At 45.0% G+C, this 23,144-nt stretch overlaps 1 protein-coding gene across 10 annotated transcripts in view; it reads right to left on the bottom strand.

Annotated features, from left to right (window-relative positions):
* Nucleotides 1-23,144, bottom strand: part of LOC135904809 (G-protein coupled receptor dmsr-1-like) — a 1,021,428-nt gene that overhangs the window by 122,349 nt on the left and 875,935 nt on the right. Inside the window, exon 1 of one of the 10 annotated variants that reach the window (XM_070525400.1) lies at nucleotides 5,367-5,425. The exons of the other annotated variants lie outside the window; for them this stretch is intronic. The gene's annotated coding sequence lies outside the window, so the exon portion shown is untranslated. Of the gene's footprint in view, nucleotides 1-5,366; nucleotides 5,426-23,144 lie in introns of those variants that run through there. 10 annotated transcript variants of the gene reach the window in all.

The raw sequence follows: 23,144 nt of genomic DNA, 5'->3' as shown, positions 1-23,144 counted from the left end.
CGTAAATAATTATTTGAAAAAACAACATTAGTTAACCTTATAGACCTTTCCTACAAGAATCCACTGGTTGTCTACAACATAACTTGTGGAAATTTACGAGCACGTATGAGCACACACTAAAACCACGGCAAATAACGGCTGCACATGCACTTTTTGCGCATGCGCAACAGTCCAGATATTTTGCAGCGAAGCTGTTAGCCACTAGTTGATCGGGATATTTCGTGGCGTGCTCACCCAAAAATATGGCAGCTGGAAAAGGGGTTTCTCTTTGAGTGTCGGAGTAACAGAATTATGGTTTTCTCGTATATTCGAATTACAATTCCATCTTATAATGTCTGCAGGTTGTGCGCAAGTCGTACTTTACGAATTTTCTGACGCATTTTAATTAGAGAAATTAAATTAGTTCAATAATGCGCTTGCACTAGGCAGAGAGCCTACGAGGGTGAGGATGTCTGCTGTGCTAACGGTACCGCCACCTAGCGGCGGCGGCTACTCAAACAGACGTCAAACGGCAGCTGGAAAAGGGCTTTGTCTTTCAGTTTCCACGTAACAGATTTATATTTTCTCCTATGTTCGAATAACAATCCAAAGCTATTATTTCTGCAGCTTATGTGTAGGTCGTACTTCATGCATTTTCTGACACAATTTAGTTTTAAATATTAATTTAGTTCAATAAGGCGCTCGCGCTTGGTGAATGGACTAGAAGAATGAGGGTATTTGCTGCCCTTCCGCACATCATAATCGTCATCCATGTGGATGCGTGCGCGACGTACGTCGTTTGTGATGGTGGTACTTGTGTAACGTCACCTAACGTCAGTTGAGATGGTGGTACTTTTCTGAAGTCCGCGCTAACTTCGCTGTACATCCACTTTGACAGGGTGGAATGGAGGCGGATTTTTTGAACTTTTACTGAACTTTGTAACTGGAATTTTTTTTAACAAATTTTCTTAAGTTGAAGAGCGGACGAGCATTCACGCGAAGCGCTTAAAAATGGCCTGGGAATGCTACGCGAAGTGCTTATAGTAAGGAAGATGCCGGCATGCGGAAGGCGCATCTTACTGGAGGTTCGCTTTCAGCCGTGTTCTATAGGACTTCCTTCTTAATATTCTTTATTCAGTTGCCTCACGAGCTCCAAGTGCAGCATTATGTGAGGGGGTTTACAAATTTTGGTATGAACAGAAGCAGTTTTAACATTGTTATTTGAACATCGTTTTACAATAATAAGTGCCTGAACAATCTGGAAAATGGAACGAAGAAGAAACACTTCGAAACAAAACGCTGCGTATTATTTCTTCGAAGATAATGGAGTCAGAGATGCGAATAATGTTGTCCGGAAGACCATTCCAATTGATGATTGCACGTGCCAATACTAATGAGTTGAATTCGGTGGTTTTTCCCAAAAGACGTTTGCATCTTGGGTGATTATGCAATAGGTACGATGTGCGATTCGGCTGTGTGAGAGGTAGGGTTAATGGATGATGAGTATGAACATGTTTGCGGATGACGCAAATAAATGCGATTGTTCTGCGAGATTCTAAGGACAGAAGGGGCAGCGATGTCTTAATGTTAGTTATGCTGTAATTCCGGCTGTAGTCTCGTGCAATAAAACGAGTGGTACAATTTAGTACGCGTTAAAGGGAATGAATGAAGTACTCTTGATGAGGTGACCAAATGAAAGACGCGTACAGAAGTTGAGGACGAACAAATGTTTGATAGGCGAGTTGCGAGTCTAAGTGGGTACGCCTCTGAGGTTGCGCTTTAAATAACTTAATGAGCGGTTAGCTTTAGTAGCGACATTTTTATGTAGGGTGTCCTTGAGAGAGTAGGTAAAAAATGAACGCCGAGCTACTTATATGATGACGCGAGAGTGAGAGGACTGTCATTAAGTGAATAAGTATATAGAGAATTGAATCATTTGCGGCTAAATGTCCTTAATCGGCATTTATGGTGTTAAGGGACATTTGCCAAGATGAGCGTCAGGTAGTAATGCGGTCGAGATCTTCCTGGAGCGCTCTATGGTAGTTTACAGGGCGGTAAATTTTTCGATAAATAATGCCATCATCGGCGAACAATCTGATTGTCGAGGGGATGTTTAATGGCAAGTCATCAAGGTAGATTAAAAAGAATAATGGGCTGATTACACTGCCTTGGTGTACGCCAGAGGGTACATCATTAAGGGAAGATCAATAGTTATCAACTGAAGTGAACTATTTACGAAAGGATAAGAAGTTTCTTATCCAAGAAATTGTTAAGGAACCGAGGCGCAAAGCACATACTTTTGCTATTAGACGAGAATGTGGAACGCAATCAAACGCTTTCGCATAGTCGAGGAATGAACAGTCTATTTTAAGACTACAGTCCATTCCCAGAAAAACTTCGTTAATAAACTCAAGTAGCTGTGTCTCACATGATAGCGACTTCCTAAACCCCATGCTGTTTTGCGAAAAAGAACCCGTCGCTTTCTAAATGTGGTGCCATGTTAGATGCAATTACATGTTCGAGAAGGTTGCAAGCTATGGATGTCAGTGATATTGGGCATCATAATCATCATCATAATCATTATCCTATTTTATGTCCACTGCAGGACGAAGGCTTCTCCCTGCAATCTCCAATTACCCCTGTCTTGCACCAACCGATTCCAACTAGCACCCGCAAATTCCCTAATTTCGTCGCACCATCTAGTCTTCTGCCGTCCTCTACTGAGCTTCACTTCTCTTGCTACCCATTCTGTCACCCGAATAGTCCAACGGTTATCTAATCTGCACATTACATGACGTGCCCAGCGCCATTTTTATCTCTTAATGTCAATTTGAATATCGTCTATACCCGTTTGCTCTCTGATCCAAACCGCTCTCTTTCGGTCTCTTAAAGTTATGCCTAGCATCATTCGTTCCATCGCTTTTTGCGTGGTAATTAACTTGTTCTCAAGCTTCTGTGTCAGTCTCCAAGTCTCTGCCCCATATGTCAGGACCGGTAAAATGCACTGATTGTATACCTTCCTTTTCAATGATAACGGTAAGCTTCCAGTCAGGAGCTGACAATATCTGCCGTATGCGATCCAACTCATTTTTATTCTTCTATGAATTTCCTATTCATGATCTGGGTTGCCTGTGATTAATTGACCTAAGTAAACGTTGTCCTTCACAGAATATAGAGGTTGACTAGCGATCCTGAACTGTTGTTCCCTTGCCCGGCTATTAATCATTATTTTTGTCTTCTGGTAATTAATCGTCAACCTCATTTTACACACTCTCTCTTAAGATCCTCAATCATTTGTTGTAACTCGTCTGCAGTGTTGGTGAATAGAAAAATGTCATCGGTAAACCGAAGGTTGCAGACGTATTCGCCGTCTGTCCTTTCTCCTAAGCCTTCCCACTTTAATAGCTTGAATACTTCTTCAAGCACGTAATAAATAGCATTGAAGGGATTGTGTCTCCTTGTCTGACCCCTTTCTTTATAGGCATCTTCCTACTTTTCTCGTGTAGAATTAAGGTAGCTGTAGAATCTTTGTAGCTATTTTCCAAGGTTTCCAAGCTATTTTCCAAGCGGTTTGCACTCCTTGATTACAAAATGTCTATATGACTGCTGGTATCTCTACTGAATCAAACGCCTTTTCGTAATCTATGAAAACTATATAGAGAGGTTGATTGTACTGTGCGCATTTCTCCAGTAGCTCATTGATGACATGATGGATGACATGTATGTGATCCATTGTAGAGTATCGCTACGTGAAACTTCCCTGTTCCCTTGGTTGACTAAAGTCCAGTGTTGCCGTTATTCTACTGGACATTATCTTCGTGAATATTTTATATAATACTGAGAGTAAGCTAATGGGCCTATAATTTTTCAATTCTTTAACGTCTCCCTTTTTGTGGATAAGTATAATCTTTGCAGTATGACAAAAAGAAGCAAGAAACAATAACTTCAAATGTAGACGAAAGGAATGGACGCAAATACGATCGTTCTGACGTGCTGAAAATCTGTGTGTTAACTTTACAGGTGTTGTCGCTACTTGTGTTTTCCCTATTCTTTGCGTGAATACTGGAAACAAAAAGCTTCCCGTCATATTTCTCTGTTCCTGTTGTGCGGAAATTTCGCATCATCAAAGAAAGCCCGTTTTGGTAGCGCGCCTCGCAAGTTGCTGCGTACATATTCTTGCGCATTTGTAGTGTTATGGAGTGTGCAGTGCTGACACCTATACAGGTATTAGGTTCCCCGAATACGTTTGCGAGATCTGTATAAGCTAACTTCTATGTATTGTAGGCTTACAAAGAGGGTCGTGGCATGTGCAGATGTCTGCGTCTGTGGAGCTCATGTAGGCAAAGTCACAGTGAGGTGCCGATGGAATATCGGAATATTCTTCCTTCGTGAACGTAAGATGTCGTCATTTGTTATATCTGGGTGGAGCCATGTTTCAGGTAACGTTAGGATGTCCCAGTTACTATATCGTAGGTATGGGCACAGTTCGGTACCCTTTGGAAAAATTCTACGTATGTTGATGAAAAATATGAAAAGCTCAAGATGCGTAGTACCACTATCTAAGGCTGGGGATCACTGTCCGACTAGTGTGAAACCGCTCTTCCATTTTTGCTACCGGCTACATTCGATGACACTGTCAGAAACAGGGTCATACGCGTATACAGTACCGTTCATGCGCAGTTTATCAACGCGAAGCTTGAAGGACCCGCCTTTAGTGTTTGTGAATTGTGAATTGTTTCTACTAACTGAGTGTTTGTGGAAAAGCCCTACGGAAACCTGTGTTGAGCGTTTGTCAATACGCAATGCTCATCAATGAAACATATTACATGCTTATAGATTACGTGTTCGAAAATTTTGCGTGTTGTTGAAGTGAGAGAAATTGGTCGACAGCTTTTTATGCAATTCTTGCTTCCCGATTTATGCAAGGGTTTGATTATTGCTGTTTCCCACTCATCCAGAAGCATGCCATCCCACAGCGATTTACTAAACAAAATTTCCACGTATTTCGCACAACACTCGGTATAGCGTTTTAAGAAGGCATTTGATACACCAACTGGACCGGCGGATTATTTTTCATGAACTTTTAACAGTAAGTGACATATACCATACTCAGAAATAACAATATCAGGAATAGAAAGCAAATTCATGTAAAAAGAAGGCAGACAACCATCATCCTTTGTGAATACACTACTGAAATGATTGTTAAAAGCGGAACATACAACCTGCAGCTCAAAGTGTACACTCTTACCCTCTACAATGCTGCTAATACCGAGCAATACTATTTTCCTGCAACACGGGAGAACATGCAGCCGGTGTCTGGGGCACGACACCACGGACAGAAAACAATCTGAGCTTTTAGCAGAGAATGAATCATTGAGGTAACTGACCTGAAAGAGCACCAACAGTGAGTGCTTCATTCTGAAAGGGATGTCGTGCCACAGGAAAACGTTGTTCAGTTGTAGCTTACATCTCGCGCGTCGAATTCTGATATCGGAGTGGGTGGTTGTGGATGGCCCTAGTTGCCAACCGACCAATGGGCGCTCGTACAGAATCGGCGGCTTCGTCCAATTCTTGGGTCGGGTCGCATTTGGTAGCATCCACAGTTGCGATGCGTATGCAGTAGGGGCGTTCTAAGGAAATCTAAGGAGCAACAAAACCTGAGAGAGCACGAACGGGGAGTGCTTCATTCTGAAAGCGTTGTCGTGCTCCATACATACACCGATGCTTGTATTTGTTTACAAGTAAGGACGTGTTCTCGCGTCCGATGGAAAAGACGATTTAGGACGTCTTTTAGCGTCCCAATGGAAAGGTTTATACAGTACGACGTTTCCTTATGGCAGGGATGAATGTATGTACAGTTGAAGCAGATTTAGCATTGCCGTTACCACATTGGCGGCTGGCCAGGCTTCAGTGCAACTGTTACTATTGAAATATCCTTCGGAATGAGGCCACCGAGCAGTACGTCCTAGTTCTGACACCATCGCAGACAGAATGTTTGCCAAGAGCAAAGCGCGTAGCCCGAGGCCAACGATCTTTTCACAGTCTTCTTTTATGGACGAGCATATTCATCTGACTGTATGACGCAATTGAACGCACGTAGGCAATAATCAGTGCAGCTGGACGTTAGAAGAGACATATGAGCTGCACGATGTGGTGCAAAGCCGAGGGATCCTGTACAAGCGTGCTGCTGCTGCGGCCTGTGGCATTGATGAAGTCAGAGCCTTGCTGTGTGCAAGCAGAAGTGAATGGCTGTGAGAGCTGAAGGTTAAAAATAAAATCCTTTATGAAAGCACGTTTACCTTGATGCCGACATAGTAGCATACATTGTAGAGCACGTTAAACCACTGGTAAAATTATTTCCAGGGCCACAAAGGGTTTCCGTTCAGCGGCCATGAGACGCTTACATTTTGTTTTCTTTTAAACAGAGCCCTTGTCAGTGCGACATACCTGGGGGTTAATTTCGAACCGCATTTTAAAAGATATGTATAAAGGAAGCTACTTGTTTACGTGCTAGAACGGAAGCGAACTGTTGCAGGCGCGCTTTTCGGCAGGCACCCTGATAGGAAGCAGTGCCTCCGTGCCAGGCGACAACTCCTGCAGGTTGGTGCAGGAGGCACTATTACTCTAAGAATAGAGTAACTGTACTTGTTTCGTCGAAATGTAAAGCCCACTCGACAGCTATGGCTCCGCATTCAAGTTCACCATAAACAAGCTACGCAGGGAACATCGTGGGAGTTGGACGGGTTTGCAACGCTGTGAACGCATTCTACGACGAGACCTGTTTTCATTGACTTAGCACGAAAAGGATGAATTTTCGCTCACAACCCAATCGAAATTGGCGAAAAGAGCGTGCTTCAACGGTGGGATTCCCCATTCGGATCGAGGCACCAGGAAAAGTGCGCCTCCTCTCCGCGTTACTTACATGCAATGGGTGAATACGGGCGCAGAGAACTTACTTTTGATGATCTTGTCTGGCTTCTTAAGTGAAAGAGCGGACGACCGTTCTCGCGAACCGCTAATGAATTGGATGTATAGGTTACACAACCTGCTTGTAGTAACAAAGATGCCAGTATGCATCAGACGCCTCTTACTGCAGCATTCATGGTAATCCTGCGGCAAGAGCTCAATACCAAAGTAAACTCTGACTATACGTGACCGCGCACTTAATTCCGCATATCCTTTATTCTTTTGGGAAAATGTGTTTATTTTTGGTGCTATATTTAGAAGCTTAAGGCAGGGTTTTGTTGGAATTTTTCTCTGTTTTTCCGATGGGATTGCAGAGTCCTGTGGTAGTCGCTTTATTAGTAAGGGTGGGATCAGGTTTCCTGGTGATGTCATGAAGGGAGCACTTGTTGCTCACCGAAGTGCTGTAGCAGGCGTTCGCGTACGCACCTTCATTAATATCATAATGAAGGGATAACATGTCCAGGATCTAATGTGTTCCTGGAGGACATAATTTTCGGTTGAGAGAACGTGAACAAAGAGCGTCATTCCTCATAATGAAAGCTGCGTTGTTTTGGGCATATAGAAGGGAAATTCTGCTCACATCCTGGTGTGAGGCGGCTGAAACGAGGCCACCTTTTCTTTTTCCGTAAGAAGGGCAATCAGACGCACAGAAGAGGCAATCGCGCGATTCGACCGTTCGGCGAAATGGCGAACACCCTCACAGCTCTGCGGAGCCGCGTATCGAACGCTGGGCGCGTAGTGCGAAAGGGAAGTCCTTCGAAGATGTGGAGTGATTTACACGATTTGTATCGAACGCGTATACTTGCTGAAGACGCGCACACGTGTGCCCTCGCGGTGAAGTTCTCCGCAGGGAATCAAGAAAAAAACAGCCCAAGGATGCTTCGCACTCATAATCAGATCGCGATGTTTTGTGCATGTAGCTCTATGCCCCTCAAGGGCGCATCGCTTTGGGGCATAGTGCTGCCAAACAAGGAACGGAAGAAAGAGCAAAAACACTCGCCTGCTGTCGGGAGCAGCAGCTCGATGGTTCGTACATCGGAAAACATTTCCGATATTTCATTGGCCCGAGAGCTTTCTCCGCAAATTTCGTCACAAACCAAACGTTTTCTTTTTTCCTGTTCCTCGGCGCGATAGGTTCCTATGTGTAAAATAGCCTTTCACTTCACCCGTGGAGCCAAGTTTGAATAAGCAAAGATAATCCGTTCAGACGTTCCGTTTTATTCTGATTCTTGATCAAATTCAGGCGGCCGCAGTTGACGCTTGAGTGCTTTGGTTGCACAAGCATCAACACACGACGGGATCTGGAGGCTTTTTTGGCTGCTCTTTTTTGTTTGTTTGGCTACAATCCTCTTCCGGTCGTCCGGTAGACAAACTTTATTATGATTGAATGGATGGCGAAGCACATTTTCGAATTATGGGCAATTCAGGTTCCCGCCTTTTTCCGGCAATAAAAAACAATCAAGTAAACAAATAGGACGCTCGGAGCCGTATGTTGCCACATCTTCTTCCACTTCAGGGTCTTTCTGTCCATCGTTCTAAAGCTGCGCCCCTGGTATCGCAGGGATGGCCATTCGGCGGGACAGATGGCAATGAATTATTACAATAATAATAACAAAGGAGACAATGAACGTTCGGGGGCCTCACCATGGCTCCTGTACGCTCATCTAAAAAATATCATACTAAAAGTGAAAAACGAAAGTGTAAGCCAAAAGAAAGGAACGAGTTTACCAACAATTCCCACAGGGAAAGGTCGAGATTCACCGAAATAAAAATTAAAGCGTGCTATTAGCCAGTCTAATCGTTAGCGCAAAGGTCTGTATTGTTTAACATTGTCGGACGGCCCTGCAGGGGAGACGATCTATGTCGTGTAAGGCTCTTTGATCACTTTACTGTCTCAGTGGTAGTTGTCTGGCTTCGGCAAGTCAAGCGTTTCATTGTGTGGATCGTGGAAGGCCTACTATTGTTCGAAGAGCTACTCCATGATCTTTCTCTAGCCAAGCCATCAGTCGATGTTGAAAAAGGCAAAGCAAAAATACTCATGACAACACTGCTGCTTGACAAACTCGTAGAGCAGTTGTCTGATTTCAGCGATTGCCTCGAGCTGTCAGTGCTATCACATATTTTGGGAGAGAGCGGGATTATGTACGCACAGCCTTAACAACAGGTCCTCAGCTGATGCGGCCCACAACGGCAGGAAGCTTGCTTAGCTCAACAGACCGGAGTAGCCCATCGGGAAAATGACGTCTGCCTTCTTTGATATTGTGAATATCGGGGAAGACGCGGACCGTGAGTGAGAATGCAACCGTTCTCGGCTGTTCGTCGACTTAAGTGTAGCATGGGTTCGTAAGAGAACGGCAGTATGCCCTGAAGGTTTACGCCAATAGACAGCGTCTTTTCTAGAGCATACATGTACAAATTTTACCAAAGTTTACAAAGACGCCTCTGTTGGCGAAGGCTGTCCAACTGCTGAGTTTTACTGCGCAGAGCCTGCAACACAGCGTTTATTTGAATAGAGTACACAGCATCTTCAACATGTGCAGAACTATTACGAATTAATATGGCGCCTCAGGTACATTATTCAACATGCGAAATTCTCAATGAGCCTTATTTTAGGGAGCCTCGCAGAGCTCTCAGCCGGTTGTCTAACTCCAAACTGGCTCACCTATTGTACACGACGTACTTAACATGGCCAACCAAATCGCATCTGAGGGACGAAAAGTGACCTTTTAGGGGATACAATCACTCCTTGGTAAATAGGATGCAATGCAGCCGATGCTCTGGCGGCGTCAGTGAACGATCTTCACTTCGCTAATAATCATTTATGTGTACTCGACGACGCTGGACTGCTTGTAGGCTACCCCCTCACAGAGCTCACATCCGCTTGAACGTGTCGTCAAGTGTTGGTACCTTAAAACAATTTCTGGCCGTACCGTAATGCAATGCCTCACCGCAATAGTTGCCTACTGCTCAAGTTACGCATTAGGTGTGTTAATGCCGCGCACCACCTTCGCCGACAGGGACGTGTGCTGAGCCCTCAGTGCCTTGCTTGTGGACATTACATTGAAGCGCTTGAGCACTTGTTGTAAGAATGTCCAGCATTCAACAGTTGTCGCGATGTGTTGCTAAGCGAATTCCTACAACGATACATTTCTCGAACTGCGCTTAGTGATATCTTCTTTCCAAGAATGTCATGCTTGAATTCGATATGTGGCTCACGAAGCTGTGCTGGAATCCTAGTCAACTCCGAGACTATAGAATCTGGTCTGTAATACTTGTACTCTGCATGCGACTGTGTGATGTGTCGCTACTTCATCTTTTCTGTTCCTTTATCGCCTTCTCTTTCTATTGTTGTTTCTCCTTTGCAAGTAGATGGGTGTGTTGTCCCTTTTAGGAGACAATTGATAGCATGGTTTTTTTTCATTATTTGGTGTTTGTGTATGTTTACCTAATTAATAATAATTAATAACATCATTATTTAATATATTATGTGCCGGTAGACATCTGAATCAGCACTTATCAGATTTACCAAAAACATGAGATACGTTATTGCAAACAACGAATTATTGCCACCCGATGACAAAGAGCGCTTTCCCTTGAACGCCAACTCTCTGCCAAAGCTTTAGTAATGCTCGTAAACAGATACGAATAACAGTTAAATAGTGCAGTGATAAATTATGTTGAAAAGTATTTATAGCGCTTAAATGATCTTGCACGTAAAGCGCAGGCGCGAGATTTTCATGTTCATGTATTTCTTTAGTGTTTTCTTTTTTCTTAGTTTTGTGGGTAGGTACACTTTCTAAGGGTGTCTGTGCACAACGGTCTCTTAGGTAGCCAATTTGCCCATTCGCTATCAAATAATGAATAACAAACCAGAACATTTACACAAATATATTCGCTATATGCACTATATACAGGACCTTCAGGGTTAAACTGTCAGCAATTTTAGCATAAAAAGCTATGCTTACTAGGCAAATGCTGTTTGCACAGGTGATTTATGCGCTTTAGTTGACACAATTTTCGCTGAGAGCTAGGGCCGATAAATACATAACCAACAATTATTAATGAACTTTTTCACATCGCGATTATTGTATAAGTGTATACTAGCTACTTGAAGTCAATTGCATTTAAGGACAACCGCATTTTATGGGATCTTTCTAGAAAGCTTACCTTCCGAGATGTTCATATTTGAATTTCGTGCACAGTTCACTGATTTCGTATTAAGAGCTGGGAGCTTCCAGACATAAACGGACGCCCCGCGTGACGCAGTTGATTTCGTATAGCACGGCAGTCTAGAAGCCGGGCGGAGCTTATAACATCCGCCCCTCCTACACTCGGCTAACACAAACAAGAATGGCTTCCCCTTTCCCATGGAAACAGTGCGTTAAAGAGGAGGGAGGGGGAGTTGTCGCGGTGAAGTGGGGGCAGTAGCAAAAGCACACGTGCGAATCACGTGGAATCAAGAGCTTCTCCTTAGCCATTGCTGCGGTGTTGGAACAGGAACTCATGTGGTCAGTTAGTTGTCAGCCCGTTCATGTCAAGAGTACGAAGAAGCGACGCCCTCCTGTTGCCAACGCACGCTTGGCGTTTAGACAAAGCCGACCGTTGATGCAGTCAGTCGCCGAGTTCGTGAACCAACTGGCCGCGTACAAATTCGCAAGCGATGTGTCAGATCAATATATGTCTAATACGAGCGCTACCAATGGTCTTACAGCGAACAACGGTCTCCTCTAGGTGGTGCCTGCAATCACCATTCCAATTAAAATCATTCGAGCAGAGGTTACGTTAATTCCTTCCACCAGGTTATGAGTAGCACATTCTAGATTGAGGATTGAGCATCACAATATGTCTCGGTAACAGGAAGATATGATAGTAACAGCGAGGCATACCTGCTACAACTACTATACCAGAATTATTTGCACCGACGTCACTCCCAGGCTAGCTCGCATTAGATCAGAAATTGAAATCACTTGCAATGTTTTTTTGAACATGCTCCTCCCCCAACTTTCTTTGGCATACAACAGGAAAAATGCTTTCATGTATAATAAGGGCAATTGCACACTACGGCGTAACGTAGACATTTACCTGGTAATATACAAAACTGAGAGGTTAAGATGCACGACGTCTTGGCAAAAAAAGTTTCAGGCCAAATGTTTAGCCAAGAAAAGAGAGGGCGAGAAAATTGAGTTAAAGGAAACTGCTTGAATATTCTCCTGGTAACGACGCCTGACCTAATTCCCCGTAAATTTGCTACGAGACCTTTATTTCCTTCGGTTGTACAAGCCATTATTTGAGCTGCTTATTGCTGGAAACGCGAGCAAGTGAAGCACGCGCACTCAAAGTCCTCTTGAGCTGTTGCAGCAGTGGCTGGTCAAAGATAGCGGTACGCACTATATCGGGCGCAATTCGAGCGTCCCTGATCGAAACAGTCACTGGAATGGCACGGCCAACATCCCACGGAGTCGGCCTTGCTCTTTATAGTGATGGGAAATGAAAAAAAAAACAAAACAAAGCCAACCGCCAAGCAATATAGCTTTTGGCGAAAGGTCGATGGTCACAAATGAGCTTATGGTATGAGCCTCCGATGAAGCCACGGGGTGCATTCGGTTGTTTTCACTCTGCAAATGCGTCTACAAGTTGCTACTTCACTACTCAAAGAAGAATGACGCAAATGAACAGGGCCGTTCACGCCAGCCTTGTTTGAGTATGGATTACGAATACGCCCAACAGTTAGTACGTCTAAACTATTCTTCACTAACAATGTTGTGTCATCCCAACTTTAGCATGCAGTTCAAAGCCCCCGAGACGCGGCGCACTTTATGGACTGATTCGAAAATAATTCAATGGCATAACCTGCTCGAAAAGGCGGAGGCCTAACAGAAAGCTGGAGCACAAAACGGACGCGATGTCTCATGCATCTTTTAGGGTTCTTTAAACCTCGTGGCCCCCTTGTCGGAGCCAGCCTAACAGGAGAAAGTTTAAAAGTGCTGGCTCAAAATGGGGCTGTCTCTTCATTTCTTTACTTCCTTTTTTATTTATTTTGCTGCTTAAAATACTTATGTCACGGTACAAGACGAATACAAAGAATCGGACGGTCACACAGTACGTTGTAGAAACGTTGGATGAGAAATTGGCTGCTTGGTTAAGGTACCGAATTTGAAGTTTCACCCGTTGCATAATATAAAGGGGACTCGAATAAGACGTTTTTCAGGTAGAATGACCAGCACTACAGCAGCTCGATTCGGCTGCTCTCTGTCATTACTGCGGAAGAATAGAGTGCGTCGCAGAGCGAGCATGTCGTTTAACAAGAGAGTTCCGAGTGCGATTGAATAACAGAACAGTCTCTGTTACTGAAAGCAGTTGAAGCGAAGGGGACTACGATCACTCTGTTCCAGTTTTGCTTTCTGCTCTTAAGAAAAGTTCAGTCCGCGCAGCACCGCCAGATGAGGCACAAATATAGAAAAGAGAACGAACAGAGAACAATGATCGCAATGAATAGTAGCTAAGCGTAAGGAGAATAATTTCCGCCGAGTTACAAGCAAACGTAAAACGACATAAGAGCACAGAGAAAGATTTGTTCGTCAAGGGCTAGTCGCACAGCTCCTGCGCACAGCGCAGAAAGAGGACGCCAATCTAGATATATTGCTCTTTCGCTGCAAGACTTCAGATTCAAGACCAATGAAGAACCTGAAAAATTGATGGCTCCGTAAGCATAGCTCTGTAAAAGCATGTAATTGTGTCTAAGCTTTAGTTACCAAAAAAAAAGAAGAAATACACAGGACACCGAATAAATAAGCTTGAAGTGCCACCCTAAAAAGCAGTAGCCAGTCTGACAACAACGTCGACAAAGGCAACAACGAGCTTGACGGATAGACGATGACAACTGTGAAAAAAGTAAGACGGAATATGATAAGAGAGTGAACTCAAGATTTGATATGATTCAGATTGAACTCAAGATTTGGAGAAATAGCGCTTTTTTACGGCAACCTCTTGCGTCTAACGAACACGATAACGATTATCTAATCTGTGACAGGCTCCACCACTGAGGTTCTATTGCAAACTATCGCTGCAAAAGGTGACACATACAGCTGCTGGCCCCGAAGTCGACCGGTGCTAAATAAAAACTTGGACTCATTGCCGTAACTCACAGCTGATGTTATGCAGGCCGACACATCGCTGTGGCCGAATAGATGGTGCTCTCGAGTTGGGCGCATAGATGGGGGGTTCTAATACACCACAGTCCCATATTGCGGTAAAGACAGAAAACAATAAAATTAAAACCCCCGGGCTAGATCCTTTAACAAAGAAGAACAACCAGCAAAGTGGTGCGTGCTGAGTAGGCAGTCGTTCGAACCCATAGAGTGTTACGATGCGCATGCAGGCAGCTGATGTCTGCATGATGCAATCGCGTAAGCACATATTTCAGATGGCCTTAAATTCAATTCCCACTGTTGCGCATTGGTTTATTTATTTGTTTACTTACCGCAACAGTTAGGCTGCCTTAACATTGTTATCAGTATTACCAGCGATGTAGTATAGACGCTTTGATTATACACGAAAGGGAGCACCGAAGCCTGCTTCTCCCCATAACGCCTATTCTTGTTAAAAGCCAGATTTAGGTTGGCATTGACCCCAGATATATATATATATATATATATATATATATATATATATATATATATATATATATATATATATATATATATATATATATATATATATATATATATATATATATATATATATATATATATATATATATCTTTCTCGCTCTCTCTATCCTTCGTTTGTTTGCCTGCTTGACTGCCCGAGGCTGGCGTCGGTGCTGCGATCGAATATTGTTCTATTGAATTTGCCCATTCAATCCTATGGTCGCTTTTCGCTGTTTCGACTATTTTTCGAATATTTTGCATCGTCAATTGTGCGTAATCAAGCACAAAACTGTGTCGATTGGTTCGTGTTTCATGGTCGAACTAATGCTTTCGACCAGTCGTTCTTTCCGGACCCAATACAGGAATGTAATGAGCTGCCTGATCACACAGTTGCCGAACGAGACCCCCCTTTAATTCAGAACACTACTGTTTACATTCTTTAGTGACAGAAATATGTTAACGGATACATTATTTTGCATGTAGCGTCTATGTTCAAGTGTTCAAATGTGTTTTTGTCTGTCACCCAGTAGCACCAGCATGCGAACACTATTGCATCTTGTATTGCATCCCCCTTATGTAATATCCAACCAGGGGCTCTTTAGAGAAAAGAAATGATGATGATGGTGACTGAAATGACCTAATGATCGCTAAGCTGTTAGAGAATAATACTGCCAGACTATTGTTAAACTAATGGAGTAACCTGCATGCTTTAGAGCGGATCAAAAGCTTCCGGGGAAAAGGCTTTCGCTCTTGAAGACATCGCCACTGAACTGTCTCTCAAGATGGCTGCACACAGTCAGCCTCACGAAGCCTACTCAGAAGAACCCAGAAACGTTGTGTGAGGTAGGGTTAAATGGGGTTTAACTGGAGAGGTTAGAAGCAGTGCGCCTCCTACTCCATTTCACTTATATGCAACAAAAAATGCAGTTCAAAATAGAAAATAAAAATATTCCTAATAATATAAAATAAGAACTTTAGGGTGCACAGGTACCCACATTCACAAGAATGAAAGAAAAAAAAAACATAACAACGAAGGCGAGTCACTGCACAAAATCGTCCCTGTGGTATCTCGAGCACATGTCCATACTTATAAAAAAGTATTTTGCCGCCCTGAAAGCTATATTCTTTCAAGGCCACTAATGGTCGAAGTATTCTTTCAGGGTCACTAATTGACCATGGTCTAAATATTGTCCTAATTGACAATGGATGATTGTGTTGTGTTATGTGAGCTGCAAAGACTAGGTATATAAACGAACATAATAGCAGCATCACCTAACATTTGGTGTATCATAAATAATTAAGGTTAATGATGAGACTTGCGGAAATATGTGCAATGTTCTCAACTATGTGACATTAAAATGACGCATGAATACTTAAACACGTTTGTCATACTCGTATGTAGTGACCATGATGCTTTGTAACGCAGATTGAACAACTAACTGTACACCGACTGTTTAGAGTTTGTATACACCATTAGAACTGGACTTGCCAAACTCTTGTGGCCTTTCGACACATACAGGAGTTTCCCACATAATCGATATACTGTTCCTGCAGTTATTAAACCATTTGTAAAGTAACTAACATAGTACACCATCAGTTTCATACTGGTGAAGAATGTGCGTATAGCCAGATAGGCGCAGGTTGGACCGAGATATTAGACGAAAAGACTGCTAAATGATATTGAAGGAGAGAAAATAATTAAACGGTGAAGAACTGAAGAACCAAAATATACATAAGGGAAGACGAGCGTGTTTGCGTGTCAGTGAATTTGGCGGGATCCCAATTATTTCATACAGTGACATTGCAATACCGCGCTACGATTTACAGTTAAAATAAATTTCCAGAAATGTGGATACCGAAACAAATATAAAGTTCTAATTGAATGTCCGAAGGAACACCCAAAGAAAACGAGGTCACCGCGTTGGTTCGCAATTACGCCAAACTACAACAACAATTCTCTGAAGATTTACCAAGTCGCAAGAAAGCACCGAACGCCCCCGACGTAACGCGTACAATAGTGATCAGTTCATCAAGCGTCGAACTCGACGGAACATAAAATGCCATACTCGCAAATACTTTCTCCTTACAAAAACTCCGTAAGTTTTTATATCGAGGAACTAAATTGAACTGAGTCGAACTCATTTTCTGATCGTTAACCCTGTGGTGAAGTGCACATGCTGCACGTGCTCAACGCAGAGCTCAAGTAGCGTCTTGGTTTAGCTCCTGAACGTCCCTCGTCGAATCGCAGCACAGATCCCAATATTCGGTAGAATAATTTTGTAGGGTCCAATAAAAATCGTCGACTTAGTTTGCCATACTAAGCGAGAAGCAACTACGGCGCCGCGGCTCCCGCGGATCTTTGTGAGAGGGCGTGCAACGCACGGCGCAATCAAGCCAGGGGTTGCGCCCGCCTTCGAGTCGATATATGGGAGAGCTATTTGCAGCGGCAATTTATTTGCTATCTGTTGCCGTAAACACCTCGGTTTATGGACAGGCGCGAAGTGCGAGCGCGTTGCAGTGGGAGCCGAATCTCCTAAAACGAGCCGGAACACGGGAGCCTCGAACGTCGAACATCCGGCCCCCACCAGACCGAGGCACCACTTCCAGACAGGAAATCGCGCTCGGGCGCCCGGAGACGTCCTTCCGTCCGCCAGCATGTCTCTGCTGCCGCTGCGGCCGCCGTATACGACAGGCCTGTTTGCCTCGGTTGTTGGCGCACGACGGAGCCAACGAATTCCGCTGGGCATTATGTAAAGGGCAGCTTCGAGATGGAAGTAAAATTGGGGCAGTTCCGGCTTAATGCCGGCGTGGAAGTGCGCACTTTGCGGGGTTGACGTTTGTGAAGGAGCAGTATCACTCTCTCTTTCAATTCACCTCTAGTAGAGTTCGTCCGATCCAGAAGAAGACATGCACACATCGCTAAGCAGATTCGGCTAAACGACGCATGCTTTATGCAGTCAGAATTAATCAGAATAATGGTAATGTGCGGACTTCTGCATCAGAAAGCTTTACTGTAGATAGAAGATCTGGAACTTCCGGGTTAAGATGGATTCGCGGGATGGACTGAATACAACTAAAAGCTTTACAACGGAAGATAATTACCGTCCTGGACCATATTGTGAACCCTGCCTAATATGCAATAGGGTGCTCTGCTATGCAGTGAAGCTTTTATCTGAGTTAGTTGTCACATTTCGTAACTATAGGCCGAGAAGCAAGCGAGAAAAAAAAAAGGGAGAAAGGAAGGACATGTCCATTTCTGCACCCGCCCTGTTGTAGGTGCCATTTGCTTGTCCCTGTTTTTTTGCGCACCACTGTGCCTATAGCTCTGCTTTGATAGCACGCTTTCGTTATAAAATCGAGCTATGGCTTGGCAGTGCCTTTTACAGCTTTTTCCCCTCCTATCAGAAGGCTTGGCAAGCTGTTTTATTGAAGCGTTCTAGAACTGCGCGGTCCGCTGCTGCCAAGGTGCCATGTGCAAACGCATGCATTTCTCCAAGAGCATGGGTACGTGGCATCTGGGAGAGTCCACTGCGGTAGTGGATCTGGGGATGAATCCAGATATAATTCTTGACAGCTGTTTGTCACTGACTTCCCTATTTCGATAATTACAAAAGCTTACGCGCTGGGATATGTAACCCGAAAATGCTAAACTTACCATTATTGACTTCGCACAGCTCGGTATGGGGTGTGTCAAGGAGCATATCCGTCTCTTGGTGCAGCCGTACATAATACCACATTAAGCTCCGAACTCCAGGTCGCGTGCCCACCATTCGCGGAAATTAAGGTTGTTCGGCATATATCAAGCCCCTTAATTTTCCGAGGCCAATACTACGTGAACGTATTCTTTCAAAGGTGCTTACACTGGCCAGAAAATAAAGCTTTATGCGCCTGAAGGCAGTCGCCGTCATTGAAATTGCAGCACCTCTAGATAGTAAAAGAAATTCTAAAAGAATTTTGGCAAATGATGCCCTAGAACCTTGCTTTACGTAGGGGCTAGTGTCGTCGTAACAAATATTCGTGCGTCACTTGTTATGAATGAATGAATGTACCAATGCATGACATCAACGTTACCAATGCATGACGCAGCTGCCTGTGCATGCAATTTTTCATCGGCGCTTCTCGCACATGGGTTAGCTCTGCCGTTCAGTGATGAGGAGTTGTCACCGAGGAGGACGATATTGAAATATAATATGATTGATACTTAAGTAAAAAAACACTGCTTAGTACTTCAAATATTTGTGGATTTTCCCGCTTTAAACTGCTAACGCTATGAAGCGCCTCGCAGGCAATCCGAGGCGGCATCTATGCAGGATTATTCTAGTTCTACAGAAGTGAAGCTGACAGTACTGTGTCTTTCTAACAAGTGTAAAGACACAATATTAGTGAGAGAAGTACGATGCGCAACCAGCGCTGAAACTCCGTTTGCCAGTAGTAGCATCGTAACGAACAGTAATCTCCTTCGGCTTGGGCCTCCGGTAAGTGTGGCTCGGCGTGATAGGATCTCGCGCGAGCACTAAGCATCCGTTCTTCGGCTCAGCGTTCGGAAAAGGATCAACACAAGGTATGCGCTCCCCGCGCGGGCGAAGGCACCGTGCGTGAGCTCAAGTCCTAGTCACAAAGGTGTCGGCCGACGAAAGGAAGCATGTAGGTACGCGGTGAAGTCCCAAGGGAGAAGAGGCACGCAAATGCCACGAGAGTAGCCGCCAGGGGCCGCCTCGTGACGCCAACCATCGCGCGTGGAGCGCCACCGCTTACAACCGGTTTGGAGCGAGAAGGGGGTGAGGCGTAGGGATGGCAGAACAGGTGAATGGGTGCCCGCGCCATGGCGCCGGCGCAATACTCAATCCCCACAACATATACCGACTGTTTTTTTAGACCATACATAATTTATTAACACCACCTGTGGCAGGCAGCCTAATTGTAGTCATTGAGCTGGATTACTCAAAAAGAGGGGCATTACTTGCACGATAAGTAAAATTAGAATTCCAATAGTTAAATAAATCATAAAATAACTTTTTTAATTCGTCACTTCACGGACATATTGCACTTTATGAATTGCAGCCGGTGAGTTCGCAAGGCGTATACGCTTGGAATGATTTTTCAGGATGACACCAGTTTAGACATAGGCATTGACAAATTATGCGACAATGCATACAGCGGCAGTTTGCTAAAAACAAAAAGAAAGAAATGTGTGACAATAGCGAATTTTCATCGCACTATTCATGGCACATATTACGAAACCCGTGCGATCCTTAGAAGTGATTCCATGTGGATATGCCTTGAAAGCTCACCGGGTACAACTTGTAAATTGCAATATGCCCCGTGCATAAATTAAAAAAGTTGATTAGTGATTTTTGGTGAATTAGTTTATTGCGCATTTAGATTTCTCGTGCGAGTAACGTGCGCCGCTTCGAGTAATCAAGCTCAAGGACTAAAGCTGTACTAGCTGGCAAAGCCGATTAGTTTTTAAATTCAGTACGACCAAAAAAATAAAAAAAGAAAAGATCGATATATCACATGCTGAACGAGTCTTGGTCTTGCGCAACAGTAGCATATTATGTATTTTCCATGTTTTTTCCATCACTCCTCATCACGTCCAAACATCAGCGTCATAAATTCATTTTTTTTTCGATTACTACCATTACCGGTTACGAGGTAACCTTCATGCTCTTCATTGTGCCCGAGATTGCGACCGCGAAAAGAAGTGCGTTGCACTCCTCCCATCGAATACCTTTTTATATTTGTTTATGTCTGCTCTTCTTTCCTCACTAGCACCGTCGCATTTTTGTGCTCTTGGCACCCTTTTGTTACTTCACCGCACGAGGTGCACGGCCGGCTAGTAGCGCCATTAGGTGACTTCCATCTTCTGTACATTGCCTCGCACCCCTCGAACGAGGAGGACCCGACGATGAAAGTCCGGGGTCGCGCAGTAGACGCTCGCCGTGCTCGTGAACTCTAGCGCACTGTCCAGAGTCACGTACCCAGTTAGCCCGAGGAGGACCCTTGGGCACGTCCTGGCGAAGCGTGAACCGCTCCGCCATCACGTATGCCGCCGCCACCGCCACCGGGAGTCGGCGGCTCGTGGACACCCAGGGCGTGGCGGCAGCAGCAGCAGCAGCAGCGCCCTGCTCGCCGGCGCCCAGCAGAACCGCGCGCCGATTCGCGCACGCAGGCTCACTTTAATTACTCTGCGCCCAAATCGCAGAGGGCGAGAGAAGCGAACGCTGGGATAGCGAGGAAGAAAGAAAACGAAGACTACACGGTAATAATAATAATAAAAAAACAATGAATGGAGGAACGACGTGCCAGAGCGCGCGTTCCGGATAACGGATTTGCAGAGCTCCGCGTTACACTGCACAAGACCACCGCCGCAGCGACGCATGAATCAGTAACCGGCAAGATACATGCGACAGGAGGAAACTTTGTTGTTCTCTTGCGCCGGGAGTCACTGTGTTGACGGTGGCGCACTGTCCAGGCCGGCGCCCTCATAGCTCTATAACTGCACATTACGGAACGCACGCAGTGCGATGAAAAGATTGCACTTTCTTTGCGAGAGACGTTACGCTCCTGTCAGCTACTTGTGCGCGCGCCAGCAACGCGGAAGCGTGCGACCAGCACGAGCAGGCAGCCGAGATGAGCAGCGCAGCCTCGATTGAGCCCCTGCGCGAAACAGAGAAAGCGAAGGCTGCTGTCGCTGCGGAAAACGACCAGTGTGCCCCGTAAGCACAGAGGAATGGCGACGGCGGCGACGAAAACACTCTTCCGACACAGCGCACTTCCACACACAACGAAAAATTCCAGTGATACGCGGAATAGGCAGCGCCGCTGACGCTACAGTTAATGACACAAGGCCGCTCAGACCGAGGTCAGCCAGACGCGTGACACCGGCCCTTAGGTGCTTTAACCTAAGGGTGGCCGAACCGCATTCAGCTTACATCTCCTATCGTCAAGTGAGCGGGACAGTTTTCTTTCTATTTACGATGTCGTTGCGTAAGGAAGAGAAATCTATACCTACTGCGCCACGCCGTGTAAACACTTCCTGATATGCAGAGGAGGCATCTCGTGCGCGAGAAGGCAGACGCATCGGGCGCCGCTAACGAAAAGAGAGGCAGCGCGGTTTCCAGAAAAGCGCCCGTATACGAGCACTGCCGAAAATCCAATTTCCGCACGCGTTGCGAGCGCGAGGGGAGCGCGCTGTAATGGCGGAACTTGAGCGGGGCTGCAATCAAACAGCACATGACACCGCGCCAAATATCTGGAGACAAGCCCGCGGAAATATTGGCATCAACAGAAAACAGGCTGCGAAGAAAGAAGGGTATAGGCTGCATCATGGACGCAGCAGCAGTATAGGGTATACGTGAAACGTCTTTGTGCTCGCTGCAGATAGCGTATGGACGCTATAGGCTACAGAAATGACGCAACCAAATACCCAAGTTACGTTCATTTACGCATTAAAAGACTTACATGCCTAACATATGTCACATCTAGTGGCTGTCTTACGGTCCGATTTCGCAACAGTGCTCGATCTCTGTTCGTAGAGGGCCCGTTAGTTTGGCAGAGCTGTGTTTGGGCACTAGAGTCAAGAGATGTCCCTCTACTGGGGAGCCCGATACTGTCCTGCGCAGCTCGAGCACGCCGAAACGGTTGAGGCTCCTGCGCTTGCGCTCCCTTAGGAGACGGACACATTCCGCCACGGTCAAAGGGGCTGGACATCCCTCAGTCTTGCTGCCCGAGTCTCTTCACGCCATTTCTGGATACTGCGCGTCCAACGCGGGGGCGCCATAACCGAGCAAGCGTGTAATTTCTGCAATAGTATTGCTCACCAGTGTGCTTTAATACTCATGATGAGCACAGGTTTAGTTTCATGGATCTTACCTGCTATGGCTGACTGAGCTCTCGCTAACGCTAGCACCCGCGCTCGGATCAACAAACCTACTGCCGAGCTGTGCCTTTCGGAGCAAGAGGCTAAACTTAGCTCCAATTGCGTCATGCGTGGCGCGACAGCGTCGCAAGCTGTGCACGCGACACAGATACGGTGGGCTTCCTTTCTATACACGATACCAGAGTAATGGCTTGTGGGTACAGCACGGTTGCAAATATATGAGCGATAATATTATTACACGTTTTCACTGCATGTGCTTTTAGCAAACGACCACCTCTGACTGATTTTAAATACGTTTTAGGTCAAAGTGTTAACGAAAGAACGTACGTGCACACTGAGAAAAAAAAAAAAACACTCGCTTCATAAAAACGAGAGTCCTGCATTACCTAAAAAAATCTTACGCTAAAATTCATTAGCAGACGTATCATTAGCGAACACGGCCGGGCAATGGCCTACAGAACGTACGAATGAAAATCTTGCGAAATTCGGCCCAAGTTCCTGTCAGTGACTCCAGACCACGAGGTACCCAAACCAAACCATCAAATATGGACGTGGCTATAACATGAAACAGTTCACAGAATTAACTGAAGAAACACAAATAATATTTGAACCAATGAAGCTATTAGGAGGGAAAAAAAAGAATGCCAATATTTGTAGCTCAAGAAAGC

This window comes from Dermacentor albipictus, chromosome 1, assembly GCF_038994185.2.
Source record: "Dermacentor albipictus isolate Rhodes 1998 colony chromosome 1, USDA_Dalb.pri_finalv2, whole genome shotgun sequence".
In the NCBI taxonomy this organism is placed as follows: domain Eukaryota; kingdom Metazoa; phylum Arthropoda; class Arachnida; order Ixodida; family Ixodidae; genus Dermacentor; species Dermacentor albipictus.
This window is presented reverse-complemented; position numbering and strand designations above follow the sequence as displayed.